The 15,623-nt window shown below is 50.4% G+C and overlaps 1 pseudogene; it reads left to right on the top strand.

The window, feature by feature from the left end:
• The window catches only part of LOC117867167, a 658,956-nt pseudogene that overhangs the window by 480,187 nt on the left and 163,146 nt on the right, over positions 1 to 15,623 (top strand).

Raw genomic sequence — 15,623 nt, 5'->3', positions numbered from 1 at the left:
GGTTTTGTGAGGGCATCAATCGAGAAGGGAAATGAAAACGACCAACTGCATAATTTATTGGTGGTGGGAATTATTCTGCTCGGATCCTGTTTAAAAAGGTCGGAGCCCTCCGGGGAATGTTCGCTCCTAGATAGTCAGAGCAATAAACCGTTTGCACGTGGGTTGGACTCCGGTTGAGGAAATTAGAGATTGCAATCGCAACCCCCTTTGGATAGTCTGTTACCCCAGCCGTTTGGGGCCGGGTTGCAACCCCCTTGCCCTGCCATGCACTGATTTTGCAATGAGTGGTATATAGCAAGGGGCGACTGGGAGCCGAGAGTCACCCTTGCTCCAAGCACAGGGACAAGGGCACAGTTGATGAAAATGAAAGGCACCACCTTTACAACTGACCGTCAGACATTTTATTGTGCGGCACATCGTTCACCTGTGGAACTCAATGCCACAAGCTTTCAGCCAGGCTTAGCATCTAGTAGGATTTAAAAAATAAAAGCCAGGGCTTTTACATGGAGGATGAGAACAACCACAGTCACATTCACTGGGACTAAAACTATATGAGGAAATTGAAAGGCACACAGCAACCAACCGCTAACTGACCAGGGTTAGGGAGAACCCAAGGGCCAGTTAGTCCATTACTGACCACCAAAGTCTTTGGGCCTTCTTCTGAAGCAGCCGGTGCTGGCCACTCTCAGCTGGGTTACAGGGCTAGACGGACTATAAACTGCCAAGCAGAGCACCCCCCTTTGTTCCCATGTGGAAAATGGAATCAGCAATCTGTCTGCCAGGGGCTTCCTCTCCCCTGGCTGCAGCCTGTGAGCGGAGATCAACCACAGGGTGTTGGAGTACTGAGGCAGGCTTTGCAGATGCCCTATCTACCCTGGCCTGCTCTCCCGGAGAATCCAGGATTAAATGATTAGATAAGGATGGGTGCACCCTACACATGTTTAATGGCCTCCACCACTTCCTAGCAACTCCATTGCTTCCCTGATTAATGAATTTCCAAGCTAGGGCTGCAAAATATCAGAGCCCCTTGCAGAGAGCTTGGTGTCTCCCAGTTGTTTTCTTGGGACGTATTTACAGGCACGGGATCCTCATCTTAACATGGTGAAGGGCCTGGGTCTTCTTCTCTTTTACTGGTCTCTGGCCTCTAAACGGGGCTGATCACGAGCATTGCTATCACTCACACTCACTGGCTGCACAATGGGACCAGGCCCTCTGTTCTCGATTTGTGATTGCCACTTGACAATGGTGCTGTTGGGCCCGGGTTTATTACACTTCCCCAAACCCCTCCCCTCTGCTCCCAAAGTAACTTTTCGACATAGCGATTGCAATGGATAGGATTATCCATCACCACCAGACAGTCCGGGCAGCGGGGACAGGCGATGCCGGTCTCTGGGCATGATGAAGGCTGGGGCAACATGGGAGCAGGGCAACTCCAGCACATCCTGCCTGCCTGGACCCACTCTGCTACCAGTGAGTTCCCCTATTGATTAACTTGGCTGGTTGATAACTGCTGTTTCCAGTCTCTCGCTCAGAGATATGCCAAAGAGATAAGTCTGGAAAGCTCCTTTCCTTTGTGTTTGGGACAGAGCCGCTGGCAGGCTCTGACTGGAGGGGAAGCTGTCACTGATTTATACAACAATTGCTTTGGATTATTGTGGGGGACTGGGAGGGGGGCTGCAAGCTGCCTGGAGTCGCTATAAAGAAGTGCTGAGTACCCTGAGTGCTGTTGAGGTCAATGGGCTCTGCATCTCAGGAAGAAAATGCCCTAAATCTGCCCCTGAATTGCAAACACATCGAACACAGGCTGGGATCCTGGCCCGGCTGCCATCATCCAGTCGACTTCACCCCGTGTTCAGACTGTGAGCGCTTTGGGGCATGGGCTGCCTTTTGGTCTAGAATCTGTATACTGCCTCGTGCTCTAAGCCCAGTCGAGTTGGTACCATGGCACTAGAAAGGCTGCACTGCATGCAAAAAATCAGACATGACAAGAACACTGAAGTTGCAAAGTCAGGCACTGGAGGAGCGTTAAGAAAGGCCAGAACTAAATGCCGGTAGCACTTGAGTGCGGCCCCTTTGTGTATTATGATAGTAACTCATCACAGGAGCACATGCTCTTTTTCCACAGGACTCTTGCCTAAATTACACAGAGTGGGTGAAATGAACACACTGTGGGGATCTAATGGGAGCGTGGGAGGTGCAGAGAGGTTGGGAATGGGGGGTTCTTTTCTTTCTGGGCTCCCTGGCCTAAGCTGCATCAAGCCATTTATATTTAAAGGTCTGTACACCGAGCCCCCGGGAATGCAGTTGCTGGCCTTGGACTGCACTGTTTGGGCTCCTGGCAAATGTCTGAGCCAGGAATGGGCCTGAAAGAAAATCCCGGCATCCCCTCACTCCAACCCCCCAAGGTGCTGCAATGTCTGAAGCCACAGCCCGAGCTAAATCCCTGGCCCTGCACTCAGGGGTCTGATCTATGAGGAAGTGACGCTGCAGGATTCCAACTGCAAGTGATTCTCCTCTGCTCCTCCCAGGCTCCAGCTGGGGACGGGACGTTTTTAGAAGATCCTTCAGCTCCACAATCGCCCTCTTGCCTTTGATTTATTGTTCTGGGGCCTGGCCCCCCTCCTCCTTCCCCCAACCTGCTCTTTCACTCCATCCCCCCAGGAAGCACATCAACCCATCCTGCCTGGAAGCTGCTCAAGCACATTCCAGCTCCCCTTTCATATACAGCACCAGGCGGAAGGGGAGCCGTTGACTTTGAACCAGTTCTTTGGAGAAGGGGCGCCCATTGTGGAGAGCAATGTTTTCCCTGGGGGGACGGAGTGGGTCAGTGGGGTTTCTCTCTCCATTTCAATGCAGTGATTCTCTTGGGTCACAGAAGGTGTTTCCCTCATTGTCATTGTGTGGCGGGATCAGCTCCGCGCAGCTCACTGGAGCTGAGTGACTGGACGCTCTTGGAGAAGATGCTGCTACAAGCCGCAAGTTCCAGTTTAGCCAAGACATTTATTGGGGCTTATAGGAGCACTTCCCCAAAGGCAATGCACACGCCAGCGCTGGGCTCCTGCGGGCGTGCTGCAGCAGGTGGAATTCTGCATTTGGCTGTTAAAATGGGGATTTATAGGGGGCAGGTTAATACCAGGCCCAGGTCTGAGGTCCTTAAGCAAGCCAAAGACCCACTGACACCCACGGGAGTTTTGCTAGGATAAGCACAGCAGAAATTAGTTTGCAACGATACCCGAAAAGCTTAGCACTGGTAACCCGCTTTGGTAAAATACCATCACCCACCCAACTGCATCTTAAAGCCCTTGCACTTGGGCACTAGGCCAAGATTTTTGGTGTCCACCTTGAGATGAAGGGCAGCTGGAGGAGTACACAAAAGGGGCCAACCAAAGGAATACCTCCATCGAGCCCGACTCAGACAGGGACAACATACATCAGCACAGGAACGTGTGAGACTTAGCAACATAGAATGCAAAGAGCAGCACAAGATAGGGATGGTGGAGCCTTGCTCGTGCCCTAAGCAATGGCTGACTGCCAGGGATGGATTCCGATTCAGCACTTGCGACCCCCTTGCAGGGGCCTGGTTTCAGAGGGTGTGTGCTTGGCCCTCTCTGGAATTCAGGCCTCCATAAAGGGTCTTGAGTTGGGCACTCGACCCAGGCACCCAGAATCACGAGTCGCTTTTGAAACTCTTGGCCGCAAGCCGTGTTCACAGAGGGGGGATTGAAGTTCCCATTGGCTGGACCACTGAGAACCACAACAAAGCCCCGGCTCCCCTAGTCCAATTGGTTTTAAATGCCCGTTGAGCAAAAGCTGCTGAAAGCCAGTCTGATCTAAACAGAGTTATAAATGGGTCCAGCTGCAGGAGCCTTGTCTACACTAAAGCTCCCACTGGTTCTACCACTGGAGCAAGTGGACTGATGGGAATTGTTTGGTAAATTTCACCAGTGTAGACAAGACCTAAAAGAGAACTATAGTCTTTAGATCACTGCGACAGTGTGTAGGCCCTTTAAGGACAAGACCCTGGCTTACTACCCGGTCATTGTTTTTGGCCCAGGACCAATGCATTCTGGGACTTGTAGTTCTCAGAAGGAGCATGGAAACAGTAACCTGAGAGCAAGCTGTGAAGTTGGGGGGAACAGGCTATAATTGGCTCTGTGGATGAGGGGAAAGCGGTGGACGTGTTATTCCTTGACTTTAGCAAAGCTTTTGATACGGTCTCCCACAGTATTCTTGCCGGCAAGTTAAAGAAGTATGGGCTGGATGAATGGACTGTAAGGTGGATAGAAAGCTGGCTAGATCGTCGGGCTCAAAGGGTAGTGATCAATGGCTCCATGTCTAGTTGGCAGCTGGTATCAAGCAGAGTGCCCCAAAGGTCGGTCCTGGGGCTGTTTTTGTTAAATATCTTCATTAATGATCTGGAGGATGGCGTGGATTGCACCCTCAGCAAGAGGGACCTAGACAAATTAGAGGATTGTGCCAAAAGAAATCTGATGAGGTTCAACAAGGACAAGAATCCCATGCACTGCTACAGACTAGGGACCGAGTGGCTAGGTAGCAGTTCTGCAGAAAAGGACCTGGGGTTACAGCGGACGAGAAGCTGGATATGAGTCAATAGTGTGCCCTTGTTGCCAAGAAGGCTAACGGCATTTTGGGCTGTATAAGTAGGACATTGCCAGCAGATCGAGGGACGTGATCATTCCCCTTTATTCGACATTGGTGAGGCCTCATCTAGAATACTGTGTCCAGTTTTGGGCCCCACACTACAAGAAGGATGTGGAAAAATTGGAAAGAGTCCAGCGGAGGGCAACAAAAATGATGAGGGGTCTGGAGCACATGACTTATGAGGAGAGGCTGAGGGAACTGGGATTGTTTAGTCTGCAGAAGAGAAGAACGGGGGGGGATTTGATAGCTGCTTTCAACTACCTGAAAGGGGGTTCCAAAGAGGATGGAGCTAGACTGTTCTCAGTGGTAGCAGATGACAGAACGAGGAGTAATGGTCTCAAGTTGCAGTGGGGGAGGTCTAGGTTGGATATTAGGAAACACTATTTCACTAGGAGGGTGGTGAAGCACTGGAATGCGTTACCTAGGGAGGTGGTGGAGTCTCCTTCCTTGGAGATTTTTAAGGCCTGGCTTGACAAAGCCCTGGCTGGGATGATTTAGTTGGGAATTGGTCCTGCTTTGAGCAGGGGGTTGGACTAGATGACCTCCTGAGGTCCCTTCCAACCCTGATAGTCTATGATTCTAAGCCACCCCAGTCCATGGAGGAGGTGGTGGGGCACTAGGTGATTTGGGCATGATCTGTGGTGGTGCTCTCAGCTCACAGCAAGTTGGGCAAGGGGGCCTGGGAGAGACTCTGGAGAAGACCAGAGAGAGGCAGGCAGGCGAGGGAAGTAGCCATGAGTGAAGTGGAAAAGTTGAGGCTGGAGCAGCCGGCTGTGTCATTGTTTAGGGGGCTGGGGGGAGAGGCTGTGGTAAAGGATTCTGCCTCAGTAGTGCCATCTTGTGCTGATATCCCTGCATCAAGGGGTGGACTTTTACCACCCAAGGACAAAGGATTAATTGGTTACTCTGGAATGGGTAAAGCTCCCACGGAGGCTTGTGGCCAAGAGAACAGATCCGGGTAAAGGCTTTACTATATGTTATGGTAGCATCTAGTGGTCACACCTCAGATCAGGACCAGGTGCTGCACAGACACATGCTGAGAGACGGTCCCTGCCCCAGCAAGCTCACAGCCTATAAATGGACAAGAGACAGACAGGGCACCGAGGGGAAACCGACTTCCAGAGAGAGGAGGTGGCTTGACCAGGGTCATGCAACAGGGCAGTGGCAGAGGAATCGAATGCAGTTCTCCAGAGTCCCACCATTGTGCACTGGTCATTAGACCATGTTGGGATTTTAACTGAAATCTTGTTTAGGGTGGAAGGGGAGGAGTCCTGGTTTACCAAAGGGCTAAACTCTCCCTGATAGCAAGAAGGGAAACCGAGGCACAGCTGCATTCAGACACAGGTGGGTAAGTGACTATGTCACAGCCCCTTCCTAGCCACACCATGCACTGTGGATGTGTTAATTGTTTTCTGTCTCTTTACCATACGTCATAAGCTGCTCGGGGAGGGCCACGTCTGCCTCTCTGTTTTGTACAATGCCAAGAAATCGGAACTCTCAAGCAGTAATAATGTAGGGCCGTCAGCCCTACGGAGTTTGAATGACTGCTGGTGACCAGAGGGAAGGCCTCAGGGAGAGCAGTGTGTGCTTCTCTGCACCAACCTGCATCTAGTTTGAACATAAAACAGCAATAGAAGGGCTAGGGGCTTCGCACCACGTGGGCCTGCTTTACCGTAAGCACGCCGGGGCCGGGCCTGAGTGCAAGAGGAGACAACAGGTGAACACAGCTGGATGAGAACATGGAAACAAGGAGATGCTTGCAAAACGAGCCTTCAAAACTCATCCAAATAGAAGCTGTCCATTGCATGTACAACAAGCCAGGCTCCTCTCTGGAGTGAAGCATTCCATACACCAGAGCTGAAACCAACCATTAGCAAACTAGAGAGCAGGATGGAGCAAATCCCCGTGTTTTATATAACAGCGCCTAGAGACCCCGGTGATGGGCGTGCAGAAATACTGCTGGACAGACAGCAGCTCTGAGAGGCTGTTTGCCTGTGATGGCAGTAGGGGGCTGGAGACATGGTGTTTGAGTCTCGGTGGGAGGGAGGGGTCGAGCTCATCTCTGCACTAGGGCAATTCCCTGGCAGACTGGAGAGCCACGAACATCCCAAATTCCCAGGTGGGGAGCAACAAGCCCCGATGTCTGTGGGGCGCAGCCCTAGACCCCACTGGGATGGTCAACAACAAGGTGAGTGAAGGACCTAGTGCAGGGCTCATGAGGACACCCCACCAATTACAGGCCCAGCCACTTCAATGGTTCCTGTTCACCGAACTCACCTGCCTTGGAGTGGAGAGTTGCTCTTCAGTAACCCGGCCAACCCACAGTAAACAAGTCTCCTGCCCAATGATTGCATTAGCAGGAAGTTAACAAGGAGTTTACTTAGGAGGAGTGAAGGAGTCTCCTACCCAACCCAGTGGCATGGAGCAGGCCCTGACGTGCACGTCATTTCTCCAGCCCTGGCTAAGCAGGTCAAAGGGAACCAAGCTCAGCTGCTGTAAAATCAGGCCCTGCTGAAGCCTCCTCTCCCCAAAGAACTGCACTATTTAGAAAAACAACCACCTAGATTGAATTTAAATTGAAAAAAGCTGACTTTTATAGACAGATTTTAAGTCAATGAGGTTTTTTTTAATCTACCTTGGCTAGAGCCCTGCTACAGTAGCCGCAATGGGGATTGAGCCAACACAGTCAGGGCCGGGAAATGTAGGTCCTGGGTTTATTGCTCTTGGGAAGCGAGCAGCAGGAATGGACGGCCGTCAGCTCTGTTCTGGCCCGCTTCTTCCTTCCACGTGGCTCCCATGTAAACAGCACCCCACTGAATTCTCCAGGCAACGCTGCCCTCCTGTCTCTGAGGGAAGACGGCAGTTGGAAGGTGAGAGACAGTTCTCTGCCCTGAGCTCTTAACTCCCCTCCAGCAGAGCCGGAGAGCAGCAGATGCAGACCAGTGGCAAGAGAGGCACTGCCATCTTCACGCCGTTTCCCCCGGCCTCGCTGCTGTGGCATTGCCCTGCCTAAGGGCTAACCCTTGCCTTAAAGCCGAAAGGGGGAGAATAAATTCTTCCTTTGGCCGTCTGAGCGGTGCCCCGGTGCTCCGTTTTCTCTGCCGGCTGGCGAGCGCCTTTTGCTTTGCAGTCTGAGCGCAGCAAAACTTCTCGTGCTCTGAGAGGAGGAAGCGAGGGGCATAGCTGAGAGGAGGCAGTTTGAGGACACGTGTCGCTTCTGCGCACAAGAGGAGATGAAACACTTTGAGGGTGGCGTGGGCCCTGACCCTCTTTTAAAAGCTTGAGCTTTCGATTAGTCCTGCCTCTACTCAACATTGTAACTGCATCTGGGCACTTATACGGCCCCATCGGCAGAGAATCCGATTCCCCTCAAGCATGAATGGGTTGGAGCCTTGCAGGCGAGTTCTCGTGCAGAGGCGTTGTAGAACCCCCGTGGTGCAGGTGAGGCGCTCAGACACAGGGGTGGCTAAGTGCCTCACCCAAGGTCACAGAGAAAGTCTGGGGCTGAGCTGCTACTTGAACCCAGCTCTTTTGAGGTCCAGGTCCAGGGAACCTGCTCCAGGGGTCGGCAACCTCTCAGGAGTGCTGTGCCGAGTCTTCATTTATTCACTCTCATTTAAGGTTTCGTGCGCCAGTCATACATTTTAACCTTTTTAGAAGCTCTCTTTCTATACGTCTATAATATATGACTAAACTATTGTTGTATGTAAAGTAAATAAGGTTTTTAAAATGTTTAAGAAGCTTCATTTAAAATTAAATTAAAATGCCGAGCCCCCCGGACCGGTGGCCAGGACCCAGGCAGTGCGAGTGCCACTGAAAATCGTCTCGCGTGCCGCCTTTGGCACGCATGCCATAGGTTGCCTACCCCTGGGCTAGACCATCCTTCTTACTCCAGCACAGAGCCCTGCTGTCGATGTGCTGGCCGGGTGCACAGGGAAGTTTTCAGCACTATAACTGGATTAAAATTGCATTTTAATTTCCATAGTGGAGGCAGGCTGGGGCATGGAGCAGCCCTGAGAGCATCAGGATTTAGTAGGAGTTTAGCCGGACAAACATAAAAGCTCACAGAATCTTCGACATGCTGGGATTAACAGCCTAACGTGTCCCACCGTCTTCATCCCGAGAGTCTCAATGTGGCATCACCAGCAAGCAAAAGGAGACAAAGTCAGACTGGAAATACGGTGCAACTATTTTATATCACGGAGGCTAAATTAATCATTGGCACAACGTCCCGACTGGTAAAGTTTGCAGAGGACACAAAGTGGAGGAGTGAAATAGTGAGGCCAGGTCACTATGCAGACCAGACTGGATCGGTTGGTGAGGTGGACTCCTCTGAACAAGATGCACTTTAACACAGCCAAACAAAAAGCGATACACCTAGGAACAAAGAATGCAGGTCACACTTGATAAGCTGGGGGACTGTATCCCGGAAAGCAGCCACTCCAAAAAAGACTTAGATGCGATGGGAGATTACCAACAGACCATGAGCTCCCAGCGGGATGCTGTAGCTAAGGGGATAATGCAATCATTGGGTGTATACGCAGAATATCTAGCGGTAGTAGGGAGATGGTCTCACCCGTAGGCGGTGGGTATAATAGGCCTCCCCTAGCACAGCTGGTTGCAGGGTTTGCAGGGAAATTTCTGCTTTTTATTATGCGCCATGAAGTCCAGGGAGATTACTGAGAACCCAGGAAGCTGAGTAACATACTGCCTCCAGACCCTGCATGGTGCAGATCAAAAGCTCAGGTTCTTCAGGAGAGACGAGCTTTTCCCACAGGGCGGCTTGGGCTCTCAGGAGGGGAGGTGCAGCGCGACTGGGGGTCTCTGGCCAGCCCGGGGCTCCTCCACCATGGGGAGGTAGCCCAGGGTGACATGCGGTGCTGCCTGGCACTTGGGACATTTTGCAGTGCTTTGTGGGATAGTAGTGATTCACCCAGGGATGTCTGGGAGCTAGAGGTCAAGTTCACAGCATGCAACTTTCTCCATCCCATAATGCCATCCATATCTCTCAGTTTTCACACCATTTTTTGAAAATCCCAGAAACCGGCAGCACTTTTGGTCTCTAGCAGAAGCCTGGAGGCCACAGAGCTCTGCACTATTCTCACGAACATTGCAAATCTAGGACAGATGCTTCGTCTGTATTTGCAGACCAGCAGGAAGTACCGCAAGAACCACGGACACAAGGATTTCTTGGAGGACAGACTCGTGTGGGACATAGTGAGATCACATTGTAATGCAGGTTTGGGATTTTCAGCCATTAAAGGCCACCTTCCTGGAGCTGTGTGCCGAGGTTGGCCCAACCCTCCAGCACATGGACACTAGAATGACTGAGAGCGGAGAAGCGAGTGGACATTGCTCTCTGGAAATATGCAATGCCAGATTGCTACCGGTTGGTGGGGAATCACGATGGAGCTGGAAAATCCACAGTGGGGGCCGTTGTCATGCAAGTGTCCAGGGCCATTTATGGTCTTCAGCTACGCAGGACCGAGGCTCTTCGCAACGTGCAGGACGCAGTGGACAGCTTTGCAACCCTGAACCGTGCTGGGGCGATAGATGACACGCACAGCCCTATTTTGGCACCAGCCCGACTCACCAGAGAACACATCATCAGAAAGGGCGGCTTTTCGATGGTTACACAAGCACTGGTGGATCACTGGAGATGCTTCACCAATATCCGTGTGGGCTGGTCAGCAAAGGTGAATGACGCTCGCATCTTGAAGAACACAGGGCTGATCAGGGAGCTGCATACAGAGCCGTTCTCTCCAAGCAGCGGATTATCACTGCACTGATGATATTGAAATGCCAAGGGTGATTCTGGGGGACCCAGCCTACCATCTGCACGTTACACTGGCCACCTCAATAGCACCAAGGAGAGATTCAACTCCTGGTCAGCAGGTGCAGAATGACAAGTGGTTTGGTAATCTGAAGGGACGCCGGCAGGGTTTACTCATGAGATTGGAACTCAATGAAAAAAACCCATGCCAACGGTTCTAGCTGCGCGCTGGGTCCTGCGTTATATCTGTGAGGCAAAGGAGGAAAAGCTGCCACTGAGATAGAGCGCCTGCCCGCCTCTGAACAGCCAGACCCCAGGGCTATCACAGGAGCCCAGCGTGGAGCGAGGCAGTGGAGGGAAGAGTTGAAAGAGCACTTGAGTGGTCAGTCACAGGAGAGTTCTCTGCTGGAATAGTCTCCACGCCTGGAGGTTGGGAGACTGCTAAGCCCTGTGTCATGCTGCTGTAGATTTCCCAATATGCCTGGGTATGTTCCTGACACCATGACTGCTGGGGCGCTTGGTGTGCATTTACAAGTACTGTTTGCTTTGATTACTGCTATGCAATTGGCCATATTTGTTATGAACCAATAAAGAGAAATTAATTTTGGAGAATTACAAGGAGTCCTTGTGGCACCTTAGAGACTAACAAATTTATTAGAGCATAAGCTTTCGTGGACTACAGCCCACTTCTTCGGATGCATATAGAGTGGAATAAATATTGAGGAGATATATATACACACATACAGAGAGCATGAACAGGTGGGAGTTGTCTTACCAACTCTGAGAGGCCAATTAAGTCAGAGAGAAAAAAAAACTTTTGAAGTGATAATGAAGATAGCCCAGTACAGACAGTTTGTGTGTATATATATCTCCTCAATATTTATTCCATTCTATATGCATCCGAAGAAGTGGGCTGTAGTCCACGAAAGCTTATGCTCTAATAAATGTGTTAGTCTCTAAGGTGCCACAAGTACTCCTGTTCTTTTTGCGGATACAGACTAACACGGCTGCTACTCTGAAACATCTCCAAAATTAGAAGTTGGATTTTCTGCACTGTTTTCCCCCCCCCACTCAAAAAAACAACCCCCAGTCAATATTATACAGATTTTCAACATAACTTGAAAGGTAATAATTTAAAACCCAAAAGGTGAGAAACATGTGTGTCCATCCGAGTGCACAAGTGTAGCCCGTTGTGGCTATGCGTACACCAGCTCTGGCTCTCCCAGGTCAGTCGATGTGGAGCTGTGCCTGGCATGGAGTGCTAGGGGTAAGGATCTGGCTATGTAGTCTGTCGCGGTGGTGTAGGGAGCAGGACTGCAAAGGCTGGAGAATCCAGGAGTTTGGGACCAATAAGTCAGCCAGGGTCTGCAGCATTTGGGTTTGCTGCCTGAGAAGACCCATTATGTCCTGTGGCATCTCCCTCTCCTTGTCCTGCTGGGAATCCTGGGCCTCTCTCTTCTCCTCTCCTCTCCCTTTTTCCATGTTGTCTGTCACATTGGCCTTCCAAGCCCAGCATTCCTGGTCTGATGCAAGGATCTCATGCAATAGATCCTCCCATATCCTAAGAGTCAAGCATTCTATGCGGGGGGAGAGGGGTACCCCTCAAGGTTTCCATGACAGAAGCTGCTTATAAAAACAGACAGATGTACCACCTAGCACAGGAACAGGGCCACTCAGGGAAATTAGTAGGCTTAAATACCCCTAAGGAAGCATTTCTTCACACAACACACAGTCAACTTGTGGAACTTGTTGCCGGGGGACGTTGCAAAGGCCAAAACTATAACTGGGTTTAAAACAGAATTAGAGAAGTTCATGGAGATTAGGTCCATCAATGGCTATTAGCCAAAATGGTCAAGGATGCAACACCACGCTCTCGGCGTCCCTAGCCTCTGTTTGTCAGAAGCTGGGAATGGGTGACAGGAGAAGGATCACTTGATGATTACTGTTCTGTTCATTCCCTCTGGGGCATCTGGCATTGGCCACTGTCAGAAGACAGGGTACTGGGTTAGATGGACCATTGGTCTGACCCAGTCTGGATGTTCTGATGTTGTTATTGAATTTACAGTCACAACAGAAAGGGGAGGATAAGTTTCAAAACTCCCTTCCCTTAAAAAACTTTTACTAAGAAATGCTTCTGCCGTGGAGCACCTCAGCCCGGCAAGCACGGCCCACCAGGGGCGAGGGGAGGAAGGGTTTTCTGTTGCAGGAAGCTATAAAATGTTGTTCCTGGGTACGAGTACAGGGCAATGGCAGTGAATACTGGCACTGTTTCCCACAGGGGTGGTGATTTTAGCTGATCTCGCACTCTTGGGGAGCACAAAGGTGCTCCTGGCGTCCCGAAGCTGCCTGGGCCCATAAGCCACTAGCCTGTTACTGCCCTGGTGCCAGCCAAACTCCTCGCAGAGCGGCATGGGAAAGCGTCCTACCATGCAGGAGGAAACCAGCAGCCTTCCCTAGTAACCTTTGGTAGAGGATTGCAGAGCATCTCCTTGAACGTTTCATCCAGATCTCTCAGGAGGATAAAAGGACCATCCCGTGTGCACATAAACTGCTCCGCAGAATCCGCCCCCCCCCGCCCAACCCAACAGGCAAATGCCAACTCAACCTCGGTTATACTGCTGCTGCTTCTCATTGAAGTAAAGCAATGGAAAGTCCTTACCTGTGTCTGGTTAGCCTGGGGATGGGGCTGGCACCAGCTTTCAATTTAAGCATTGTAGTGTAAGGAAAAATGCAGGCGCACACTCACCTGAGTTCCCTTCCCTTTCATCAGGCTCATCCGGCGGGACTGGCTAGACTGCGGCAGAGTCTCAGACAGATCCTGGCGTGCGACATGGCTGGATCCCCCTGCCCAGGCCTCCTCCTCATGGCAGGGGTCTCTGTCTCAGGCTCCTCCAAAGTGTGCACAGAGCATGCAGTTCCTTGCACCCAATCGGTGGTTGGCCTCCCGTCCCTGGCCTTGTGGTGTGCCTGCCACAGCTCCTTTGCTTTTAAACGGCACGGCTGCTGCTCCCTGCCCTACCCCTTTGCCTGCATCACCCGAGCAATCTGCTCGTAGATGTCCACATTTCTATGGCAGATCAACAGCCTCTTCTCCCCCTTGCCCCAGGAGACGCAATACTTCCTGTCTCCTCTGGGCAGGGGTGTGCCCAGTACCTGTCTGCGTGCATGGACCCAGCATGGTTGGTTGGGTAGTTGCACACAAGGTGAGCTGCTAGGCGTGTACGCCACGGTGGACAATCAGAAAAAGCATTTCATAAAGGTGGAAGGTTTTAAAGGTGGCCGTTGGTCTCTGTGATCCCTGGGCAATGGAGTATAAAATGGTAATCAGAGTGGTCACTGTTGCAGGGAATGGGGCATTATGGGACAGCTGCCGGAGGATTGTTAGGGTCACTGCAGGTCATGCAGCATCTAACCTCACACTGGGTTGACCTCAGTAGGTTGACCATGGCTCAACGCTGTGGGAGAGGTGGTTTTCTGTCACTCACAGGGCGACTGCATCATCGGGAGACTAATTTGAGTGTAGACGCATCCACAAATAGATCAATGCAAGGCAACTTACCTCAACCTAACTTTGTAGTGTAGTTAAAACACTTCCCCCGCACACCAGATTTTGCAAACCCAGTGTAGTAAGGTAAGTTACCGAATGACAGAGAGAACAATAACCCACTGTCCTCTACATGCTACAGTAATACAAACCATGATTGCATCAGGGTGAGTTAGTAGGAACTGATCAAAGGGCTGAAGGGATTGAATTAGGGAGAAAAGATTAAAGGGACTAATATGTTTAGCTTGGCTAAACAATGACTCATTAGAGAAGGAAGTGGGACCATAATCACTATCTCCCAGCCTTGGATGGGTATAGACACCCAGGAGGGAAGGAGATCGCATACCAGGCATAACTAGGAATAAAGAGATTAAACAGAACTGTGGTTCTCAAACTTTTTGTATTGGTGACCCCTTTCGAACACCAAGCCTCTGAGTGTGACCCCCCCTTAGAAATGAAAACTACATTTTTATATTTAACACTATGTTAAATACTAAATGTAAACCCTGTTGCTTAAAATGAATTTACCTTTTCTCACTGCTTTAAATTAAGACTAAAACACATTTTTATCAAATTAAATATAAGCGGAAAAGTTATTTTGAAGTAGAATTTTATTTTAATACTGGACAGCAATGACTGACCGGAAGCAGCCAAAAATCAGTGAGATGGATGATGCTGTTTATTTGACACAAGAAGTTTTATTCTTGGTGCTGTTTTCGAAAGGGCACATCTGATGTCGTCCTTCACATCAAGCCAGTTTCGAGATTTCATTTTTATTGTGAGAAGGCTGGTGAATCCACTCTCGCATTCGTAGGTAGTGGGAAATGGCAGGACGACTCTCCGGGCCATGTCAGACACCAGTGGGTATTCACTTGCAACTGAGCACCGGAATTGCTTTCGAGGCAGCTGTGTGAATTTTGCTTTCACTTCATGATCATTGAACATGTCGACAAACTGTTCCTGTGCGTGAAGTGCTTCTGGTAGCGCTGGGAAGTAGTGTGAGAACTCTTTGTGAAGGGCTCTCAAATGTTCGCTGTTCGCTGACTTGAGAGCACTCAATCTTAACTTCCTCCTCCTTGCTGAACAAGACAGGTGTTGGAAATGTGCCGTATCTGTGTCCAACTTTGCACCACAGATCCAACTTCATCTGGAAGACTGATTTTATTAGTCAGGTCTATTAATGTTGAACGTTTTCCCTGAAGCGACAGATTGAGATCATTAAGGCTATGAAAGATATCAGCTGGGTATGCCAAGCAGAGAAGCCATTTGTTGTCACTGAACTTTTTTTTCAGCTTCTTTCTCTTTTCGCAGGAAAAACTCTGCCATCTCTTCATGAAGTATAAAAACGCACTTTAATGCGCGGCCCCTAGAAAGCCATCGGACTTGAGTGTGGAAAAGCAGAACTTCATATTCACTACGCATTTCATTGCAGAGCTCTCGAAAGAGACGACTATTCAGAGCATGAGCTTTAATGTAGTTCACTGCTCGTCTAACAACATCCATCACAGCATTGAGGAATATTGGCAATGTCTTTGCAGCTAGGACTGGACGATGGATTCCACAATGAGTGACAGTCGCATTAGGTGAGACACACTTTACCTTCTGCTGAAAGCCAGACCGTGCACTGGAGCGCTGTCGGTACAG

The sequence above is a fragment of the Trachemys scripta genome, chromosome 17 (genome assembly GCF_013100865.1).
Source record: "Trachemys scripta elegans isolate TJP31775 chromosome 17, CAS_Tse_1.0, whole genome shotgun sequence".
Lineage (NCBI taxonomy): Eukaryota > Metazoa > Chordata > Testudines > Emydidae > Trachemys > Trachemys scripta.
This window is presented reverse-complemented; position numbering and strand designations above follow the sequence as displayed.